Below are 23,640 nucleotides of genomic sequence, written 5' to 3' on the forward strand. Positions count from 1 at the left end.
GTGCTTGTCCGCACGGCAATTAAAGGAGGGGAATACCCTCATTCCAGTCCTGGTACTGGGTACAACAAACATGTATCGTCCTGAGAAACTGGTGAAACCACTCTACCTGACTCTTAGAGTGATAACCATTGGTAGATTGTTTCTTATTAACGCCTCTCAAAACTTATGACATTTTATAAAATTTGACTTCTGGTTGGCTTGTGCAAAGCCTAACTGACAAAAATATTTCACCAGAAATCTCAAAACCACACACGCAAAATTATTTAGAAAGGGCAGGTACTCTGGTAACCTGGAAAAAAGAAAAGTGATTGGTAAACATTTATTTTCCAACTTTCCCTTCTCAGTACTGAAATATCCTCCAATGGGAATCTCTAAAAATTTCAGAGCCTTATACTCAAATGGTTCTGACATGACTGCATGGTCACATGCTCTGTAAAATGAACATTTGTTAAATTTGGGAACCATTTCCTCTGTAACAATTGGCAACTGAATAGCCTTCAGGGAGTCACCACATCCCTGGACCTCAATCAGCTGCTTCCGAGTCAAGGTATTTACTCCCATGCCAACACCGAGATCCCCTCCCCAAATTAGGTTTAACCTGAGTTTGTTCATAACTGCTCAGAGTCTCCTGCAGGTCAGACTCAATGAACAGGTTCCTCACGCCCAAACTGTCACCACAGTCAGTAGAAAGATCAAGGCGAGGCACAGAAGTCCTTCCCTTGCTCACTTGGCTAGTCATAGTACACAATGAAAAAATTTCAGTCACAGTTCCTTTAGTTTTTACCTTAAAACCTTGTAAATCAGGGACCCTCCAAACCAAACATTGAAGAAACCCATTACATTGTTGCCTAGTAGCAGGTCACCACCTTCAAAAAGTATATCATCTGTAATACCAACAGACAGGTAACCAAACTGGTAAGCAAACTCCACCCACAACCTATTAACTGGAGTCCTAATAGTAGATCCGGTTATTCCTTTCAGTATAATATCCAATCCAGTGTATCTTCTAACACTGGTAATATATCCTTGCGCCAGAGGGAGAATGTGTTACATCCGTCCTTTAAAGACATAATACCTTCTACCCTACCTTCATTTTGATGTAAAGTCACTGTGGACGTACTGGAAAAGACCTTCATCCGAGAGTCTAAAACTTCAATACTGGCTACCGTGTGTGTAACTGGTGTACTAGACAAGCCTGTGCAGCAGCCTGGTCACTAAGAAGCCTGTGCACCAGCCTGGTCACTAAGCATCTTTCTGCAAATCTGCTGCCTGTGGCCCTTTTTTTACAGTAAGTACGAAAAAATAGATTTAAAAGCCCCATGTCCATTTGGAATTGGATGGGTCCTCTGTCCGTGAGGGAACTGGGTTTTTCCTACCTGTTCCCTGTTTTCTTGAACCTAAAACTGACATACCACTTCCTTGAGTAGGTAACTGAGAAGTAGACTTAAATCCCTGGAAACCAAGATTTTGTTGGTTAGTAGGCTTAGAACTCTTTGAATTATGAGGTTGGAAAAAATTAGGCTTAAACCTGTGAAATTTCTTACTCCTCCTAGTTGGTGGAGAAAAATTATGATTAACATGATCTGGGTGATAACTACTTCCAACTTTTTGGTTGGCTATAAACCTTTCACCCAACTCCAGAGCATGGTTAAAATTATTAAAATCTTTTTCCTTAAGATATGCCTTAAGGTCAGGAGGTACATTATTCAAAAGATCCTCTAGTAAAATAAAAATAATTATACCTTCGTCATCACCTACAACATCCTTGGAGCGGCACCATTTAGTCAGCAGCGACATCATCTCCTTTCCATACTCCACCAAGGAGTGTTCTTTTCCAAACTTTAAACCTCTAAACCTCTGCCTACATCTCTCTGGCAATATCTGAAAATTTATGTTCCTTTAGAGAACTAGCAGCTTGTAACCCTTTACCAGTTAACTGGGTTCTGGCTAATGTGGACCAGTTACTGTCTGGACACTTCTGGGATTTTGCTATTTTTTCAGTGTGAAAAAGTTATCAGGATCTTTTTCATCAAATTTTGGCACAAACTTAATTGCCCTATCCAAATTAAATATGTCTACACTCTTACCTGTTACATTTTGTGAAGCAGGAAACTCTCTTTCTCTTTAGTCCTTAAGATTTCTAACTCTTTCTCTTCCCGTATTTTAATACGTTCAATCCTTCTCAGATCTTTTTCTTCCATAATTAGAGTTAGTTTTAGTCTTAATATCTGTGCTTCATCACTCTCATTATTAGCAGTGGAGTTTGATCCAGGATCTCCTCCCAGACCCCTGTCGGCACTAGAATCTCTGCTGCTTACAGATATCTTAGCAATTAATAGCACTTACTAATTACAGTAGAAAACACTTATATAAAATAATTCACACGGTGAAGCACATAAGTACATTAAATTATTATTATTCACAGAGAACTATTGCTATTAAATAACTCCCTAAATCACACAAAAATCAGACAGAAAAATAATTGTATTAATTACACATGAAAAAAGCTACTACTATTAATATTTAATAAATCTTTCCTTTAAATATTGACTCTCCAGATTTCAAATGTGAATTATCATTTTAAATTTGATAATTCTTCCCTGCAGGCCACTGTGTTACGTTTTTTTCTCTGCGTAACGTGAATAAAAGTCGTGGCACCTAAACGGTGCGCGACCTGCCTAGTCTAGGAGCATTTATATTAGTTAAAATAGAAAAAGAAACCACTCTAGTGCCAGCATATACCTTCATACAAATTATGAAGCATAAATTTAAATGGTCAGTGTATTATGAGGAAGGACACAAAAACTCACCTATAAAAATATATAATATATTAATAGTACACACCACACAATCTGTTCTACTGCATCACCACACTCCAGTACTCACATTATCTCACTAGCACACTGCTGCTAGTGAGTAAAACAGGGAGGTTCCCTGACACCGACCCCATCCCCCACCTTCTGCCGGTCTGTCCAGCATACGAGTGCTCTCCCAAAACTTAAATAGGCCTCTGCACAGCCTTTCAGGTAAACATGAGAGAACTTAAAACAATACAATAACCTATGGTATAAATTTACAAAAAAAAAATGACCCCTACAAAAAACAAACCGTGATGTCTTAGAACATCTTGCTGCAGGTGCAGCGCTCCAAGTACTGACACATACACCTCACTCTCCTTTACTGGCCACTTTGACTGACCAGGAATAATACGCATCTGGTTTCAGAACTAATCACGGAAAATGGCATTATATATGGAGCGGTTTTTTTTTTTTTACAATATTCACCAACATACTATGTAATAAACACGTTAGAGACACTACCAGAGAGAGAGGAGAGGACGAACCAGCAAGACCGGACCTAGTATTCACCTTGAGTAGTGCAGATATTCAGGACATCACATATGAAGGGCCCCTCAGGCCTAGTGATCACTTGGTTCTGAGCTTCGAATACATAGTAGTTACAAGTGGAGAGGGAAGCAGGAAGGGCAGGACTAATGAAGAAAAATTACAAGAGAGGTGACTGAACAGGTATGATGAATTTCCTGTATGAGGTTCAGTGGTACAGAACTGCCAGTGAAATCGGTAAATGAGATGATGGAATACGTGACAACGATATGCAAAGAAGCAGAGGAGAGGTTTGTACCCAAGGGCAGCAGTAATAATAAGAAGGTCTGGACGAGCTCTTTGTTCACCTAAAATCAAGTGCCCTAGAATATGGAAGAAGTATAGAAGGCAAAGGACCCAAGAGAACAAGGAGAGCAGTCGAAGAGCCAGTAATGAATATCCTCGGGTAAGAAGGGAGGTCCAACGACAATACGAAAATGACATAGCAGCGAAAGCCAAGATCGACCCGAAGCTGTAGTACAGTCACATTAGAGGAAAACAACAGTGAAGGACCTGAAGTATCTCTGGAGAGGATTTCGGGGGTTAACGCCCCCCGCGGCTCTGTCTGAGACCAGGCCTCGTCGTGGTTCAGGGTCTGACCAACCAGGCTGTTCTGGCCGCACGCAAACTGACGTACGAACCACAGCCCGGCTGGTCAGGTACTGACTTTAGGTGCCTGTCCAGTGCCTTTAAGAAGGCACTGGACAGGCATCTAAAGTCAGTATCTGACCACCCAGGCTGTGGTTCGTACGTCAGTCTGCGTGCGGCCAGTGGTAACAGCCTGGTTGATCAGACCCTGATCCACTACGAGGCCTGGTCTGTTTTCAAATAATGATTATTGGGTATCAAAGTGGAGTGAATGATACTCAGGCAGGGTGTTTAAGTGCCCAGGCCCAGGGGAGCCATGCCCGGGAGAGAGTGACGGAAAAGAGAGAAAGGTGTTGACTCTAGGTTGAGTTGGCGCCAATTGAGAGGGAAGCAGGTCTGGGCATGCCCACCCAGAGGCCTGCCTTCTGGTGGAAACTATGGAAACTATGTATGTAGGCTTACTGTCTACATTTTGCTCGGCCACCTACCTTTGGTCGTCCTCGATTATGATTGACTAAAAAAAATCGGTTTCTCTCTCAGGAACAGGGCACAAAACACAGAATAAAAACATATATATACATGTGGATATGAAAAAAAAAATCCTACAGAGGGGGAATAAAAAAAAAAGGTGGGGTGTGCTACGTGGGGCAAGGCAGTGAGCATCAGTGGATGTCACTGTATTCCTTACTGTGTCTGGACAGATATTGCAACACAGGAGACATCGCTGCAGCTGAGCTGTGATGTCTCCTCTGGAATGGTGAAGCTTTCATTGTGGAGTAGTCGCTGCAGGGTTCACTCATTCTGGGGCACAACCTGCTGGTGCCCATGTGTGAGGCATCGTCAGTAACCGGTAACTGGGCAGGATTTCTTCTGACGAGATTCAGGAGGACATTTCTCGACTGGAACTCTAGCATAGGCTGCCACTGTCGGCGAGTGAAGTGAGTCGTAGCAGAGATGACTCAAGCGAAACATCTAGGAGTTGTAGGAGCATACACCATAACTGGAGTGAGTGGACTAGCAGCCAAAATGACATCATTTTTATTCAGGCTGCTCACTGAAGCTGTGACACAAGTCAGACAGTAGCCTGCCGACAGGGCTACTGCGGCTTGACGATGTCATTCTCTTGATAGTTGGAGTCATAGCAGTGGTTAGTCTAAGTGTCCTCAGACTGGTTTTCTACATATAACTGCACTTTGATGGTCAGGAGGTGGAGTGAAATGAGTCTCACTGGGTAGTTATAGTAGGTACAACTTTGCAGGGCATCTATGAGTGGCGAACATAAAGAGCTTTCTGTAGAACGGGGGCTCAGATGCTCATAACTGATGCTTGGACTGACTAATGTCAGCTGTCAATGGTCAGAATGGGTGACAAGTAACACAAGGGTGCTACCAGTGGTCTGGGTTCAGACCATACTGTGGTCTACACACAGAGCTGGGCTCGGACCACACACTGGGACACACAGGAAACTTGCACACACCCGCACTGCACATGCGGTTACAACATGGCTTGCACTGGCAAATGACACTTCTCTGTGCAAAAATCGACACTAAGTCATACACATACATGTGAGAACACTGACTGAGAGGAAATTAACACTTGACATATATCTTCTCTCAGTCTTCTCGACAACACTGAAACAAATTGCTCACTGTGATCCTATAACACTGTCAATGTGATATCCTGTGGTGATGTCAGGCGTGACGTTATGAGGGATGTCATGGGGTGACATCGCGAGGTGATATCAGGCAGACGTCCTGTGTGACGTCGCGAGGTGACGTCGAGCAGCATGGTGACGTCGGGCAGACGTTGTTGGTGACATTGCGAGGTGACGTCCTGGAGTGACGTTGGGCAGACGTCGTGAGGTGACGTTCTGGAGTGACGTCGGGCAGATGTCGCCAAGTGACGTCAGGCAACATCGTGATGTCAGGGAATGATGCAAGCAATATGGTGACAGTATGTGGCTTGGGTAACTCACGTGGCTTGCTCCATATGGCTTGTCCAATGTGGCTTCGTGATCCACGTGGCTTCGAGTGACCTCGGGCACTCGGATACACATCTCTGGCAAAGAATTCACACTGAATTCATTAAAAAAAACAGCAGAGAGGGAGTGAGAATGCAGTGGTGCATGGTAGTGGTGAGATGAGTGTTATGGTAGGAGCGTGGATGAGTGAGGCGAGGACTCCGGCTGGTTCCTCCCACCTACCCAGACACGTGGAAGATTTTACCACACTGGAAGCAAAAATCACCACAGAACTGACCTCTGACTTGCTGAAATAGCCGTGCTTAGCTGAACAACAACAGCAGAAACATACAGGTGATGCTGTGCACGTGACTGAGAACAGTGTGGGATGCTGTGGAGACTCAGGTGACGCCACATGATTTCTTGGGGAAAATTCAGCAAATTTCGGCCTGAATCCTGCTGATCCTGTGTCTGAATAATGAAACTTGCACACACAACTTCAGGATAACTCGTAGAGAGATGGACACTTCTCACAAGAGACGATGAAGTGGAAACAACATCTTCATTCCTTTCTTCCTCTCTCCCTGCAAACACAGCTTGCTGCAACCACCGCTTCCACCAATTATAACCGAATTAATTACGTATGTGTTTGGTGGTGGGAATGAATGATAAGCCTTCGGAGGCTCCGCTGTTTTATTTGGCTTCTTGGTACATAAGCAGTGTGTTTAAGTGCCCAGGCCCAGGAGGGCCATGCCAAGGAAAGAGTGATGGAGTGACAGGTGTTCCCTCTAGGTGGAGGTGGCGCCGATGGAGGCAGGTCAGGGCATGTCCACCCAGAGGCCTGCCCTCTGGTGGAAACTATGCAAACTAGCCATATAAGCTTACTGTCTACAGGTCTCAGACCGAGTTGTGGGGGCGTTGACCCCCGAAACCCTCTCCGGGTATACTCCAGGTATCCCCTCCTTCCCTCCACAGCCTGATTACCTGGTCCTTGATTGTTGTTTTCCTCCTGATGTGACTGTACTATAGTTTCGAATCGGACTTGGCTTTCGCTACTGTGACATTTTCGTATTGTCGCTGGGCCTGCCTTCTTACCCGAGATCACAAGAAACGAACCAGAAGTATGTGAGGAATTCAACATATTTAAAAAAGTATTCACAGTGGAGATAGAGAGGTCTCCGGAAAGACTGAGTGGTGGGGTACACCATCAAGTGCTGGACACATCACATACAACCGAGAAAGAGATGAAGAGGCTGCTAAGTGAACTAGATACCTTAAAGATGATGGGGCCAGATAGCCCCATCATCTTTAGATAGAGGTGTTCTGCGCACCACTATTAACGCATCTATCGAAACAGGGCAAATACCTGAGGCGTAGAAGACAGCAAATGTAGTCATAATTTTTAAAAAAGGAGACAGACACGCGACATTAAACTACAGACCAGTGTCACTGACATGTAAAGTAAGCAAAGTCAAGGAAAAGATTAACAGAAGAGTAGTGGAGCACCTAGAAAGGCATGAGCATATCAACGACAACCAGCACGGATTCAGGGATGGTTATTCACGTGTCAATAACCTACTAGAGTTTTATGACAAGGTGACAGCAATAAGACAAGAGGGAGGGGTGGTTAGACTGCATTTTCTTGGACTGTATGAAGGCTTTTGACACAGTCCCACACAAGAGATTAGTGCAAAAGCAGGAGAACCAGGCAGGTATTACAGGCAGACACTGCAATGGATAAGAAAATGCCTGACAGGAAAGCATCTGTGAGTCATGATACGTGACGAGGTGTCAGAATGGGCGACTGTGACTAGCAGGGCTCCACAGGAGTCAGTCCTAGGACCGGTGCTGCTTTTGGTATATGTTAATGACATGATGGAAGGAACATAAGAACATAGAAACATAAGAAAGAAGGAACACTGTAACAGGCCTACTGACCCATGCGAAACAGGTCCATGTCCCTCCCCCCCCCCTGATTTGCCAAATGACCCACCTAGTTAGGTCACTTCCACTTAAAGAAGGAGCACAACATCTGACCTAGTAGCACAAGCAAGTCAGGTCCAACTCACACCCACCCACACCCACTCATGTATTTATCTAACCTATTTTTAAAACTACACACCGTTTTAGCTTCTACAACTGTACTCGGGAGTTTGTTCCACTCATCCACAACTCTGTTACCAAACCAGTGCTTTGCTATATCCTTCCTGAATCTGAATTTTTCCAACTTGAAACCATTGCTGCGAGTCCTGTCTTGGCTGGAAATTTTCAGCACGCTATTTACATCCCTTTTATTTATTCCTGTTTTCCATTTATACACCTTGATCATATTCCCCCCAATTCTACGCCATTCGAGAGAGTGCAGATTCAGGGCCCTCAGTCTGTCCTTAAACTGCATCTGCCACTTCTCCGACCATTGCATCAGTCTATTTAAATCACCCTGGAGAGCTCTAGTGTCCTCATTAGAATGAATTGGACGGCCTATTGTGGTGTCATCTGAAAATCTGCTTATGTCGATATTTATTCCCTCATCTACGTCGTTTATATAAATTGTGAACAACAACGGGACCAACACTGACCCCTGAGGAGCACCGCTTGTGATGTGCCCTCATTCTGAATACTCCCCATTTATGCAAACTCTCTGCTGCCTATTTGTCAGCTATGCCTCTACCCAGGAAAAGCTTTCTCCTCCTATTCCGTGTGCCTTAAGTTTCCTCAATAGCCTCTGATGCGGAACTCTATAGAAAGCCTTACTGAAGTCCATATACACAATATCATATTCATTACCATGATCTACCTCCTCAAACACCTTAGTGAAAAAAGTTAGTAAATTTGTAAGACAGGAACGCCCCTTCGTAAAACCGTGATGAGAATCATTAATCAATCTGTGCCTGTCAAGATGGCTACGAATTGCTTCGGCAATTATTGATTCCATAAATTTTCCCACTATGGAGGTAAGGCTTATTGGTCTATAGTTCGAAGCCAAGGACCTGTCACCTGCCTTGTGAATAGGTATTACATTCGCCATTTTCCACTTTTCAGGCACTATGCCAGTTTGTAGTGTTATGTTAAAAAGATTAGCCAAAGGTATGCTAAGTTCCACTTTACATTTCTTTAAGACCCTTGCAAACAGTTCATCAGGACCTGGGGATTTGTTGGGTTTTAATTTCTCTATTTGTCTGAGGACCATGTCACTAGTTACCGCAATCGTGCACAGTTTATTATCGTCCTGTTCTACATAATCTATTATTTCAGGAATATCGCCAGTATTTTCCTGGGTAAAACCTGAGAGGAAGTAGGTATTTAGAATTTCACACATATCCTTATCACTGTCAGTGATCCGACCTGAGTTACTCTTAAGTGGGCCAATCTTGTCCCTAATCTTACTTCTGTATACCTGAAAGAACCCTTTTGATTAGTCCTCGAATCCCTTGTGACCATAGCTTCATAATCCCTTTTTGCTTTTCTCATTATTTTTTCATTTCTCTCTTAAATTGAATAAATTGATTTCTTAACTGCCCCTTCCCTGTTTTGATACGTCTAAATATGCCTCTCTTTTGACCAATGAGATGTTTTAATCTATTGTTCATCCATTTAGGATCATTTTTGTTAGATCTAATTTCCCTACTCGGAACAAATGTTGTCTGGGCAGCTAGAACTATGCTCTGAAAAACGTCATATTGGCAACCAAGATTAGTTACCTGACCCATAGTCAGGTAATCCCAATTTAGCCCACCCAGCAAATTTTTCACTCCCATGAAACGGCCAAGCGAAAATCTGGGACAGATATTTGATTGCAGTTATCTGGGTAATTCCATGATATATTGAAACTAAGTGATTTGTGATCATTTTTCCCAAGCTCATCATTAACCTCAAGATTATTAATTAGTGATTCTTTGTTGGCAAGAACTAAGTCAAGCAGATTGTTTCCTCAGAAGTGTTCCTGTTTCCAGACGATATGAAGTTGATGAGGAGAATTCAATATGAGGAGGGCCAGGCAGAACTAGAAAGGGAACTGTACAGGCTGCAGGCCTGGTGCCGCAACTGGCTTCTGGAGTTCAACCTCACCAAGTGCAAAGTTATGAAGAACTGGTATGGGCGTAGAAGACCCCATACAGAGAACAGTATAGGGGAGCCAAAGACTACAAACCCGACTCAAGGAAAAGGATCGTGGGGTGAGTTTAATACCGAGCACATCTCCTGAGGCGCACATCAGCCAAATAACTGCAGCAGCATATGGACTCCTAGCAAACCTAAGAATAGCATTCCGATGTAAGAATATAAGAACATAAGAAAGAAGGAACACTGCAACAGGCCTACTGACCCAGGCAGAGCAGGTCCATGTCCCCCCCCCGGATTAGACCAATGACCCACCCCCCGGATTATCCCAATGACCCACCCAGTCTGGTCATCCCCACTCAAGGATGGAGCACTGTACCAGACCCAGCATCACAAGCTAGTCAGGTCTAACTCACACCCACCCACACCCACTCATGTATTTATCTAACCTATTTTTAAAACTTCACAACGTTTTAGCCTCAATAGCTGTACTCGGGAGTTTGTTACACTCATCCACAACTCTATTACCAAACCAGTGCTTTCCTATATCCTTCCTGAATCTGATTTTTTCCAACTTGAAACCATTGCTGCGAGTCCTGTCTAGGCTAGATATTTTCAGCACACTATTTACATCCCCTTTATTTATTCCTGTCTTCCATTTATACACCTCAATCATATCCCCCCTAATTCTACGTCTTTCTAGAGAGTGCAGATTCAGGGCCCTTAGTCTATCCTCATAGGGAAGATTTCTGATACATGGGATCATCTTTGTCATCCTCCTTTGTACGTTTTCCAGAGCATTAATATCCATTCTGTAATACGGTGACCAGAACTGAGCAGCATAGTCTAAATGAGGCCTAATCAATGATATATAGAGTTGAAGAACAACCTGAGGACTTCTATCATTTATACTTCTAGATATGAAGCCAAGAATTCTGTTAGCTTTATTGCGAACACTAATGCACTGTTGTCTTGGTTTTAGGTTACTGCTAACCAGAACTCCTAAATCCTTTTCGCAATCGGTAGTATTAAGATCTACATTATTTAGTTTATATGTGGCATTGTTATTTAACTGTCCAACATTTAGAACTTTGCATTTGTCAATATTAAACTGCATCTGCCACTTCTCCGACCATTGCGTCAGTCTATTCAAATCATCCTGGAGTGCTCTAATGTCCTCATTAGAATGAATTGGACGGCCTATTTTGGTGTCAGCATAATATTTGCTTATTTTTTTATTATTTTTTTTTATTATCACACTGGCCGATTCCCACCAAGGCAGGGTGGCCCGAAAAAGAAAAACTTTCACCATCATTCACTCCATCACTGTCTTGCCAGAAGGGTGCTTTACACTACAGTTTTTAAACTGCAACATTAACACCCCTCCTTCAGAGTGCAGGCACTGTACTTCCCAACTCCAGGACTCAAGTCCGGCCTGCCGGTTTCCCTGAACCCCTTCATAAATGTTACTTTGCTCACACTCCAACAGCACGTCAAGTATTAAAAACCATTCGTCTCCATTCACTCCTATCAAACACGCTCACGCACGCCTGCTGGAAGTCCAAGTCCCTCGCACACAAAACCTCCTTTACCCCCTCCCTCCAACCTTTCCTAGGCCGACCCCTACCCCGCCTTCCTTCCACTACAGACTGATACACTCTTGAAGTCATTCTGTTTCGCTCCATTCTCTCTACATGTCCGAACCACCTCAACAACCCTTCCTCAGCCCTCTGGACAACAGTTTTGGTAATCCCACACCTCCTCCTAACTTCCAAACTACGAATTCTCTGCATTATATTCACACCACACATTGCCCTCAGACATGACATCTCCACTGCCTCCAGCCTTCTCCTTGCTGCAACATTCATCACCCATGCTTCACACCCATATAAGAGTGTTGGTAAAACTATACTCTCATACATTCCCCTGTTTGCCTCCAAGGACAAAGTTCTTTGTCTCCACAGACTCCTAAGTGCACCACTCACCCTTTTCCCCTCATCAATTCTATGATTCACCTCATCCTTCATAGACCCATCCGCTGACACGTCCACTCCAAAATATCTGAATACATTCTCCTCCTCCATACTCTCTCCCTCCAATCTGATATCCAATCTTTCATCACCTAATATTTTTGTTATCCTCATAACCTTACTCTTTCCTGTATTCACTTTTAATTTTCTTCTTTTGCACACCCTACCAAATTCATCCACCAATCTCTGCAACTTCTCTTCAGAATCTCCCAAGAGTACAGTGTCATCAGCAAAGAGCAACTGTGACAACTCCCACTCTCTGTGTTATTCTTTATCTTTTAAGTACACGCCTCTTGTCAAGACCCCCGAATTTACTTCTCTTACAACCCCATCTATAAATATATTAAACAACCACGGTGACATCACATATCCTTGTCTAAGGCCTACTTTTACTGGGAAATAATTTCCCTCTTTCCTATGTACTCTAACTTGAGCCTCACTATCCTCGTAAAAACTCTTCACTGCTTTCAGTAACCTACCTCCTACACCATACACCTGCAACATCTGCCACATTGCCCCCCTATCCACTCTGTCATACGCCTTTTCCAAATCCATAGATGCCACAAAGACCTCTTTAGCCTTATCTAAATACTGTTCACTTATATGTTTCACTGTAAACACCTGGTCCACACACCCCCTACCTTTCCTAAAGCCTCCTTGTTCATCTGCTATCCTATTCTCAGTCTTACTTTCAATTCTTTCAATAATAACTCTACCATACACTTTACCAGGTATACTCAACAGACTTATCCCCCTATAATTTTTGCACTCTCTTTTGTCCCCTTTGCCTTTATACAAAGGAACTATGCATGCTCTCTCCCAATCCCTAGGTACCTTACCCTCTTCCATACATTTATTAAATAATTGCACCAACCACTCCAAAACTATATCCCCACCTGCTTTTAACATTTCTATCTTTATCCCATCAATCCCGGCTGCCTTACCCCCTTTCATTTTACCTACTGCCTCACGAACTTCCCCCACACTCACAACTGGCTCTTCCTCACTCCTACAAGATGTTATTCCTCCTTGCCCTATACACGAAATCACAGCTTCCCTATCTTCATCAGCATTTAACAATTCCTCAAAATATTCCCTCCATCTTCCCAATACCTCTAACTCTCCAATTAATAACTCTCATCTCCAATTTTTAACTGACAAATCTATTTGTTCTCTAGGCTTCCTTAACTTGTTAATCTCACTCCAAAACTTTTTCTTATTTTCAACAAAATTTGTTGATAACATCTCACCCACTCTCTCATTTGCTCTCTTTTTACATTGCTTCACCACTCTCTTAACCTCTCTCTTTTTCTCCATATACTCTTCCCTCCTTGCATCACTTCTACTTTGTAAAAACTTCTCATATGCTAACTTTTTGTCCCTTACTACTCTCTTTACATTATCATTCCACCAATCGCTCCTCTTCCCTCCCGCACCCACTTTCCTGTAACCACAAACTTCTGCTGAACACTCTAACACTACATTTTTAAACCTACCCCATACCTCTTCGACCCCATTGCCTATGCTCTCATTAGCCCATCTATCCTCCAATAGCTGTTTATATCTTTCCCTAACTGCCTCCTCTTTTAGTTTATAAACCTTCACCTCTCTCTTCCCTGATGCTTCTATTCTCCTTGTATCCCATCTACCTTTTACTCTCAGTGTAGCTACAACTAGAAAGTGATCTGATATATCTGTAGCCCCTCTATAAACATGTACATCCTGAAGTCTACTCAACAGTCTTTTATCTACCAATACATAATCCAACAAACTACTGTCATTTCGCGCTACATCATATCTTGTATACTTATTTATCCTCTTTTTCTTAAAATATGTATTACCTATAACTAAATCCCTTTGTATACAAAGTTCAATCAAAGGGCTCCCATTATCATTTACACCTGGCACCCCAAACTTACCTACCACACCCTCTCTAAAAGTTTCTCCTACTTTAGCATTCAGGTCCCCTACCACAATTACTCTCTCACTTGGTTCAAAGGCTCCTATACATTCACTTAACATCTCCCAAAATCTCTCTCTCTCCTCTGCATTCCTCTCTTCTCCAGGTGCATACACGCTTATTATGACCTACTTCTCGCATCCAACCTTTACTTTAATCCACATAATTCTTGCATTTACACATTCATATTCTCTTTTCTCCTTCCATAACTGATCATTCAACATTACTGCTACCCCTTCCTTTGCTCTAACTCTCTCAGATACTCCAGATTTAATCCCATTAATTTCCCCCCACCGAAACTCCCCTACCCCCTTCAGCTTTGTTTCGCCTAGGGCCAGGACATCCAACTTCTTTTCATTCATAACATCAGCAATCATCTGTTTCTTGTCATCCGCACTACATCCACGCACATTCAAGCATCCCAGTTTTATAAAGTTTTTTTCTTCTCTTTTTTAGTAAATGTCTACAGGAGAAGGGGTTAGTAGCCCATTGCTCCCGGCATTTTAGTCGCCTCATACGACACGCATGGCTTACGGAGGAAAGATTCTTTTCCACTTCCCCATGGACAATAGAAGAAATAAAGAAGAACAAGAGCTATGTAGAAAAAGGAGAAAAACCTAGATGTATGTATATATATATATATATGTATGTGCATGTCTGTGAAGTGTGACCAAAGTGTAAGTTGGAGTAGCAAGATATCCCTGTTATCTAGCGCTATTTATTCCCTCATCTATGTCGTTTATATAAGTTGTGAACAACAACGGGCCCAACACTGTCCCCTGAGGAACACCGCTTGTGACGTGCCCCCATTCTGATTTCTCCCCATTTATGCAAACTCTCTGCTGTCTATTTTTCAGCCATGCCTCTACCCAGGAAAAAATTTCTCCTCCTATTCCGTGTGCCCTAAGTTCCCTCAGTAGCCTCTGGTGTGGAACTCTATCGAAAGCCTTACTGAAGTCCATATACACAATATCATATTCATTACCATGATCTACCTCCTCAAACACCTTAGTGAAAAAAGTTAGTATATTCGTAAGACAGGAACGCCCCTTCGTAAAACCGTGTTGAGAATCATTAATCAATCTGTGCCTGTCAAGATGGCTATGAATTGCTTCGGCAATTATTGATTCCAAAAATTTTCCCACTATGGAGGTAAGGCTTATTGGTCTATAGTTCGAAGCCAAGGACGTGTCACCTGCCTTGTAAATAGGTATTACATTTGCCATTTTCCACTTTTCAGGCACTATGCCAGTTTGTAGTGATATGTTAAAAAGATTAGCCAAGCTATGCTAAGTTCCTCTTTACATTCCTTTAACACCCTTGCAAACAGTTCATCAGGACCTGGGGATTTGTTAGGTTTTAGTTTCTCTATTTGTCTGAGGACCATGTCACTAGTTACTGCAATCGTACATAGTTTATTATCATCCTGTTCTACGTAATCTATTATTTCAGGAATATCGCTAGTATTTTCCTGGGTGAAAACTGAGAGGAAGTAGGTATTGAGAATTTCACACATATCCATATCACTGTCAGTGATCTGACCAGAGTTACTCTTAAGTGGGCCAATCTTGTTCCTAATCTTACTTCTGTATACCTGAAAGAATCCTTTTGGGTTAGTCTTTGAATCCCTTGCGACCTTAGCCTCATAATCCCTTTTTGCTTTTCTTATTCCTTTTTTTTTTTATTTCTCTCTTTAATTGAATATATTGATTTCTTAACTGCCCATCCCCTCTTTTGATACGCCTATATATGCCTCTCTTTTGACCAATGAGATGTTTTAATCTATTGTTCATCCATTTAGGATCATTTTTGTTAGATCTAATTTCCCTACTCGGAACAAAAGTTGTCTGGGCAGCTAGAACTATGCTCTGAAAAACGTCATGTTGGCAACCATGATCACCTACCTGACCCATAGTCAGGACATCCCAATTTAGCCCACCCAAGTAATTTTTCAGTCCCATGAAGTCGGCCAAGCGAAAATCTGGGACAGAGATTTGATTGCAGTTATTTGGGTAATTCCATGATATATTGAAACTAAGTGATTTGTGATCGCTTTCCCCAAGCTCATCATTAACCTCAAGATTATTAATTAGTGAATCTTTGTTGGCAAGAACCAAGTCAAGCAGATTGTTTCCTCTAGTTGGTTCTGTCAGAACCTGTTCTAAAAAGCAATCCTGAACCGTATCAAGAAAGTCACTAGACTCAAGATTTCCTGTCATATTGTTCGAATCAATTTGTGTAAAGTTAAAATCTCCCATTATCACAACATTTTCATATCTAGATGCCTTTTGAATTTCGTCCCATAACAGCTTATTGCACTCCCTACCAAGGTTTGTTGGCCTATAAATCACACCCAAAATTAATTTGTCACGACCGTCGAGAAACTGAAGCCAAACCGATTCTGTGTTCTATGTTGCTAATCTCATATCATGTCTAAGACAACAATTTAAATTTTCTCTGACATACATCACCACACCACCACCCTTCCTGTTCACCCTATCAGTGTGGAATAGTTTATAACCCTGTATGTTGCATTCAGAAGGCATTTCTCTATCTTTCAGGATGAACCAGGTCTCTGTTATGCCAATAATATCTATATCTCAGTAAGGAATCGTTCAGGACTCTGTACACTGTGTACGTCAGGCCCATATTGAGTATGCGGCACCAGTGTGAAATCCACATCTTGCCAAGGACGTCAGGAAATTAAAGTGCAAAGGTTTGCAACTAGACTAGTCCAGGAGCTAAGGTGCATGTCCTGCGAGGAGAGGTTAAGGGAAATCTACCTGACAACACTGGAGGACAGGATAACGACATATTTAATACTGAGAGTAATCGACAAGGTGGACAGAGTCATGATGTTCCAGACATGGGACACAGCAACAAGGGGCCACAATTGGAAATTAAAACCTCAGAAGAGTCGAAGACATGTTAGGAAGTATTGGTTTCGTCATAGAGTTTTCAGGATTGGAATAGTCAGGCAAGTGACGTAGTGGAGGCAGGAACTGTACATAGTTTTAAGATGTGGTTTGATAGAGCTCATCTAGCAGGGAGAGAGGACCAAGTAGCGACCAATGAAGAGGTGGAGCCAGGAGCTATGAATCAATCCCTGCAACCACAAATAGGAGAGTACACACACACACACACACACGCAGACACACACATACACACACACGCACACACACAGACACAGACACACACACACACACACACACAGCGAAGAGGCGGGGCCAGGAGCTGTGACTCGACCCCTGCAACCACAAATAGGTGAGTACAAATAGGTGAGTACACACACACACACACACACACACACACACACACACACACACACACACACACACACACACACACACACACACACACACACACACACATGACTTTTAAGACTGAACATTTCTCATCTCCAACAAGTATAATATTCAGTCTTGCACGAACTTAAAAATTTCTTAATATAATTCGCTGTTAAACTTGCTTTAACTACCTCTTCGTCTGCTGGAAGACACATTTTCCAGCTGTGTTCACTCAAGTAATGTAATAAAGGAACTTATAAACACCACTGAGTAGACAGAGAAATTGTTTCTCGCTTAAACTTTAAATATCTGTGACGGGGCTCTGCTCCTGACTCAGTCACTCTCTAGTACCAGTGGAAGGCTTGGAAAACCTACTCCAGTAATTGATAATGAACTGCTCTTGATCTTAGGAAGTAGAACTTCACTTCTATGGCTCGAGGTTATATGTTTCAATACAATTTTAATAACAATACATTATTTTTTATTATTATCACACTGGCCGATTCCCACCAAGGCAGGGTGGCCCGAAAAAGAAAAACTTTCACCATCATTCACTCCATCACTGTCTTGCCAGAAGGGTGCTTTACACTACAGTTTTTAAACTGCAACATTAACACCCCTCCTTCAGAGTGCAGGCACTGTACTTCCCATCTCCAGGACTCAAGTCCGGCCTGCCGGTTTCCCTGAACCCCTTCATAAATGTTACTTTGCTCACACTCCAACAGCACGTCAAGTATTAAAAACCATTTGTCTCCATTCACTCCTATCAAACACGCTCACGCACGCCTGCTGGAAGTCCAAGCCCCTCGCACTCAAAACCTCCTTTACCACCTCCCTCCAACCTTTCCTAGGCCTACCCCTACCCCGCCTTCCTTCCACTACAGACTGATACACTCTTGAAGTCATTCTGTTTCGCTCCATTCTCTCTACATGTCCGAACCACCTCAACAACCCTTCCTCAGCCCTCTGGACAACAGTTTTGGTAATCCCGCACCTCCTCCTAACTTCCAAACTACGAATTCTCTGCATTATATTCACACCACACATTGCTCTCAGACATGACATCTCCACTGCCTCCAGCCTTCTCCTCGCTGCAACATTCATCACCCATGCTTCACACCCATATAAGAGTGTTGGTAAAACTATACTCTCATACATTCTCCTCTTTGCCTCCAAGGACAAAGTTCTTTGTCTCCACAGACTCCTAAGTGCACCACTCACCCTTTTCCCCTCATCATTTCTATGATTCACCTCATCTTTCATAGACCCATCCGCTGACACGTCCACTCCCAAATATCTGAATACATTCACCTCCCCATACTCTCTCCCTCCAATCTGATATCCAATCTTTCATCACCTAATATTTTTGTTATCCTCATAACCTTACTCTTTCCTGTATTCACTTTTAATTTTCTTCTTTTGCACACCCTACCAAATTCATCCACCAATCTCTGCAACTTCTCTTCAGAATCTCCCAAGAGCACAGTGTCATCAGCAAAGAGCAACTGTGACAACTCCCACTTTATGTGTGATTCTTTATCTTTTAACTCCACGCCTCTTGTCAAGACCCTCGCATTTACTTCTCTTACAACCCCATCTATAAATATATTAAACAACCACGGTGACATCACACATCCTTGTCTAAGGCCTACTTTTACTGGGAAATAATTTCCCTCTTTCCTATGTACTCTAACTTGAGCCTCACTATCCTCGTAAAAACTCTTCACTGCTTTCAGTAACCTACCTCCTACACCATACACCTGCAACATCTGCCACATTGCCCCCCTATCCACCCTGTCATACGCCTTTTCCAAATCCATAAATGCCACAAAGACCTCTTTAGCCTTATCTAAATACTGTTCACTTATATGTTTCACTGTAAACACCTGGTCCACACACCCCCTACCTTTCCTAAAGCCTCCTTGTTCATCTGCTCTCCTATTCTCCGTCTTACTTTTAATTCTTTCAATAATAACTCTACCATACACTTTACTAGGTATACTCAAGAGACTTATCCCCCTATAATTTTTGCACTCTCTTTTGTCCCCTTTGCCTTTATACAAAGGAACTATGCATGCTCTCTGTTCCAATCCCTAGGTACCTTACCCTCTTCCATACATTTATTAAATAATTGCACCAACCACTCCAAAACTACATCCCCACCTGCTTTTAACATTTCTATCTTTATCCCATCAATCCCGGCTGCCTTACCCCCTTTCATTTTACCTAATGCCTCACAAACTTTCCCCACACTCACAACTGGCTCTTCCTCACTCCTACAAGATATTATTCCTCCTTGCCCTATACACGAGATCACAGCTTCCCTATCTTCATCAACATTTAACAATTCCTCAAAATATTCCCTCCATCTTCCCAATACCTCTAACTCTCCATATAATAACTCTCCTCTCCTATTTTTAACTGACAAATCCATTTGTTCTCTAGGCTTCCTTAACTTGTTAATCTCACTCCAAAACTTTTTCTTATTTTCAACAAAATTTGTTGATAACATCTCACCCACTCTCTCATTTGCTCTCTTTTTACATTGCTTCACCACTCCCTTAACCTCTCTCTTTTTCTCCTTATACTCTCTCCTCCTTGCATCACTTCTACTTTGTAAAAACTTCTCATATGCTAACTTTTTCTCCCTTACTACTCTCTTTACATTATCATTCCACCAATCGCTCCTCTTCCCTCCCGCACCCACTTTCCTGTAACCACAAACTTCTGCTGAACACTCCAACAGTACATTTTTAAACCTACCCCATACCTCTTCGACCCCATTGCCTATGCTCTCATTAGCCCATCTATCCTCCAATAGCTGTTTATATCTTTCCCTAACTGCCTCCTCTTTTAGTTTATAAACCTTCACCTCTCTCTTCCCTGATGCTTCTATTCTCTTTGTATCCTATCTACCTTTTACTCTCAGTGTAGCTACAACTAGAAAGTGATCTGATATATCTGTGGCCCCTCTATAAACATGTACATCCTGAAGTCTATTCAATAGTCTTTTATCTACCAATACATAATCCAACAAACTACTGTCATTTCGCGCTACATCATATCTTGTATACTTATTTATCCTCTTTTTCTTAAAATATGTATTACCTATAACTAAACCCCTTTCTATACAAAGTTCAATCAAAGGGCTCCCATTATCATTTACACCTGGCACCCCGAACTTACCCACCACACCCTCTCTAAAAGTTTCTCCTACTTTAGCATTCAGGTCCCCTACCACAATTACTCTCTCACTTGGTTCAAAGGCTCCTATACATTCACTTAACATCTCACAAAATATGTGTATATAAAAGATATATATATATATATTATATATATGTATATATATGTATTAATATATATATATATATATATATATATATATATATATATATATATATATATATATATATATATATATATATATATATATATATATATATATATATATATGTATGTATGTATGTATGTATGTCGTGCCGAATAGATAAACTTGCTATTTGGGCTTAAATAGGAACCCTCTTCTTGCTGAATAAGGCAAGTGAAAATTTGTGTATAAAATAATTTCGCAAAAATCATTCTGAACCTAACGAAAAAATATATTTCATTGTGTTTGTGGGCTCATTTGGCGTAAAACCTGATAACTTTTACGTCAAACGAGTTTCACACGTCTGCGGATCAGCAGTACTCACTGACGGGATAAACTTTAAGGTTGATAAATGTTTATTGTACTTTTCTATGTAGAAGTAAATTGCACCAAGACAAATGCAATTTTCTTATTTTTGGAGAATTTTGTGCTTCCCCAGACCTAAAGTTAATTTCCTATTTTTTTTTTTCCTTGACTAGCTGCATCCCACTGAGTCCAGCTAGCTGAGTAAGACCGGCGTTCAAGAGGAGGGGGTATTACAATGTGTTGGTGAATATTTCCGTGATTAATTCTGAAACCGGACGCGTCTTGTTCCTGATCAGTCAGAGTGGCTGAGAAGAGAGTGAGGTGTGTGTGTCAGTACTTAGAGTCCAGCACCTGGAGCAGGATGTTCTAAGACATCACGGTTTGTTTTATGTAAGAATTGTTTTTTAGTAAGTTTATAGCATAGTTTATTGTATTATTTTAAGTGCTATCATGTTTACCTGTAAGGCCCTAGTGTGCAGAGGCCTGTTTAAGTTTTGGGAGAGTACTCGTTTGGTGTTTTTCCTGATGGCAGACAGACCGGCAGAAGGGGGGCGAGTGTCATGGAGTTTCCATGTTTATAAATGTTTATATATTTTGTTTTACTCACTAGTAACAGTGTGCTAGTGAGCTAATGTGAGTGCTCGGTAAAGGTGAACTGGAGTGTGGTGATGTTGGGATGAATGAGAATACAAAAAAATTAACCCTGTCATGATGTGAAGATAATATAGTACATAAGAACTGTTAATTGTTGGTTTTCTGTATTTTGAATTTTAATTCTTGGTTCCCCTTGATAATTAAAACATCTCAAAAAGATTATGTATTATTGATACTCAACCTTTCATTCTTGAGTTCATTCTTGAGTTTAAACGAAATAACACATTACCTTTCTTAGATGTTTTAATTTTTAAGGGGAACCAAGAGAATGTTTGACAATGTGGATAAAAGTTGGACCACCTGGCGAGAATGTTGGATCACCTAGAGTGAATGCTGGCCCACATAAAAGGAATGATGGCGTACCTAAAGAGAGTATCTTACTACATAAAGATGTTGGTTTACACGAGTGAATTTTGAACAATCTGGACAAAATGTTGGACCACGTAAAGTTACTGTTGGACCTGGAGAGAATGGAATTCATTAGAAACTTAAACATTGGCTCAGAAAGAGCAAACCTTCACTTGCAAGCTTGCTAGAGCACGCTGCTCCAGCTTGGAACCCATACCAGGTCAAACATATTTTAAACCTTAAGAAAAAGACTGAGACTGACAACAGTATTAGTGCTGAAACTAAGGGAAAGGCAGTACGTGAATAAATAATCTTGAAAGTCTTCGGATGCGTGAAAAACTCAGATACACGATAACGATATGAAAAATATTCAAACGCTTTGTTATGATAAATAGTGAAAGAATTCGACTCCAGAGTATGGGAGAAATGGGGAAAAGGTGGAATCTAAAAAAGGCATTCAAATCTATGTGTAGTATAAAAGTCTTTCTTTAGTCTCATTGTGGCAAAAAAGAAAAAAAAAACAGTGGAATTAGGTAGAAGAGGAAGTGATGTAACGGAGCTCCACACAGTTTCAACTGTGACAATTGTTGGACACAGGAGACAAGACGCCAGGAAGGAGAGTAGACACAAGGAAGGAGACAAGGCACCAGGAAGGAGACTAGACGCCAGGAAGGAGACAAGACGGCAGGAAGGAGACAAGACGGCAGGAAGGAGACAAGACGCCAGGAAAGAGAGTAGACAGAAGGAGGGAGACAAGACGCCAGGAAAGAGACAAGACGCCAGGAAGGAGACCAGACACAATGAAAGAGACAAGACGCCGGGAAGGAGACAAGACGCCAGGAAGGATAGTAGACACAAGGAAGGAGACAAGACGCCAGGAAAGAGACAAGACGCCAGGAAGAAGACCAGACACAATGAAAGAGACAAGACGCCAGGAAGAAGACAAGACGCCAGGAAGGAGAAAAGACGCCAGGAAGGAGACAAGACGCCAGGAAGGAGACAAGACGCCAGGAAGGAGAAAAGACTCCAGGAAGGAGACAAGGCACCAGGAAGAAGACAAGACGCCAGGAAGGAGACAAGACGCCAGGAAGTAGACAAGACGCCAGGAAGGAGACAAGACGCCAGGAAGTAGACAAGGCACCAGGAAGGAGACAAGACGCCAGGAAGGAGACAAGACGCCAGGAAGTAGACAAGACGCCAGGAAGGAGACAAGACGCCAGGAAGTAGACAAGGCACCAGGAAGGAGACAAGACGCCAGGAAGGAGACAAGACTCCAGGAAGGAGACAAGACACCAGGTAGGAGACTAGACACAAGGAAAGAGACAAGACGCCAGGAAGGAGACAAGGCGCCAGGAAGGAGACAAGACGCCAGGAAGGAGACAAGACACCAGGTAGGAGACTAGACACAAGGAAAGAGACAAGACGCCAGGAAGGAGACAAGACGCCAGGGACGAGACAAGACGCCAGGAGGAAGATCACACAACAGGAAGGAGACGAGACGCCAGGAAGGAGACAAGACGCCAGGAAGGAGACAAGACGCCAGGAAGGAGACAAGACACCAAGAAGGAGACAAGACGCCAGGAAGGAGACAAGACGCCAGGAAGGACACAAGACACCAGGAAGGAGACAAGACGCCAGGAAGGAGACAAGACGCCAGGTAGGAGACAAGACGCCAGGAAGGAGACAAGACCCCAGTAA

This window comes from Cherax quadricarinatus, chromosome 36, assembly GCF_038502225.1.
Source record: "Cherax quadricarinatus isolate ZL_2023a chromosome 36, ASM3850222v1, whole genome shotgun sequence".
Classification (NCBI taxonomy): domain Eukaryota; kingdom Metazoa; phylum Arthropoda; class Malacostraca; order Decapoda; family Parastacidae; genus Cherax; species Cherax quadricarinatus.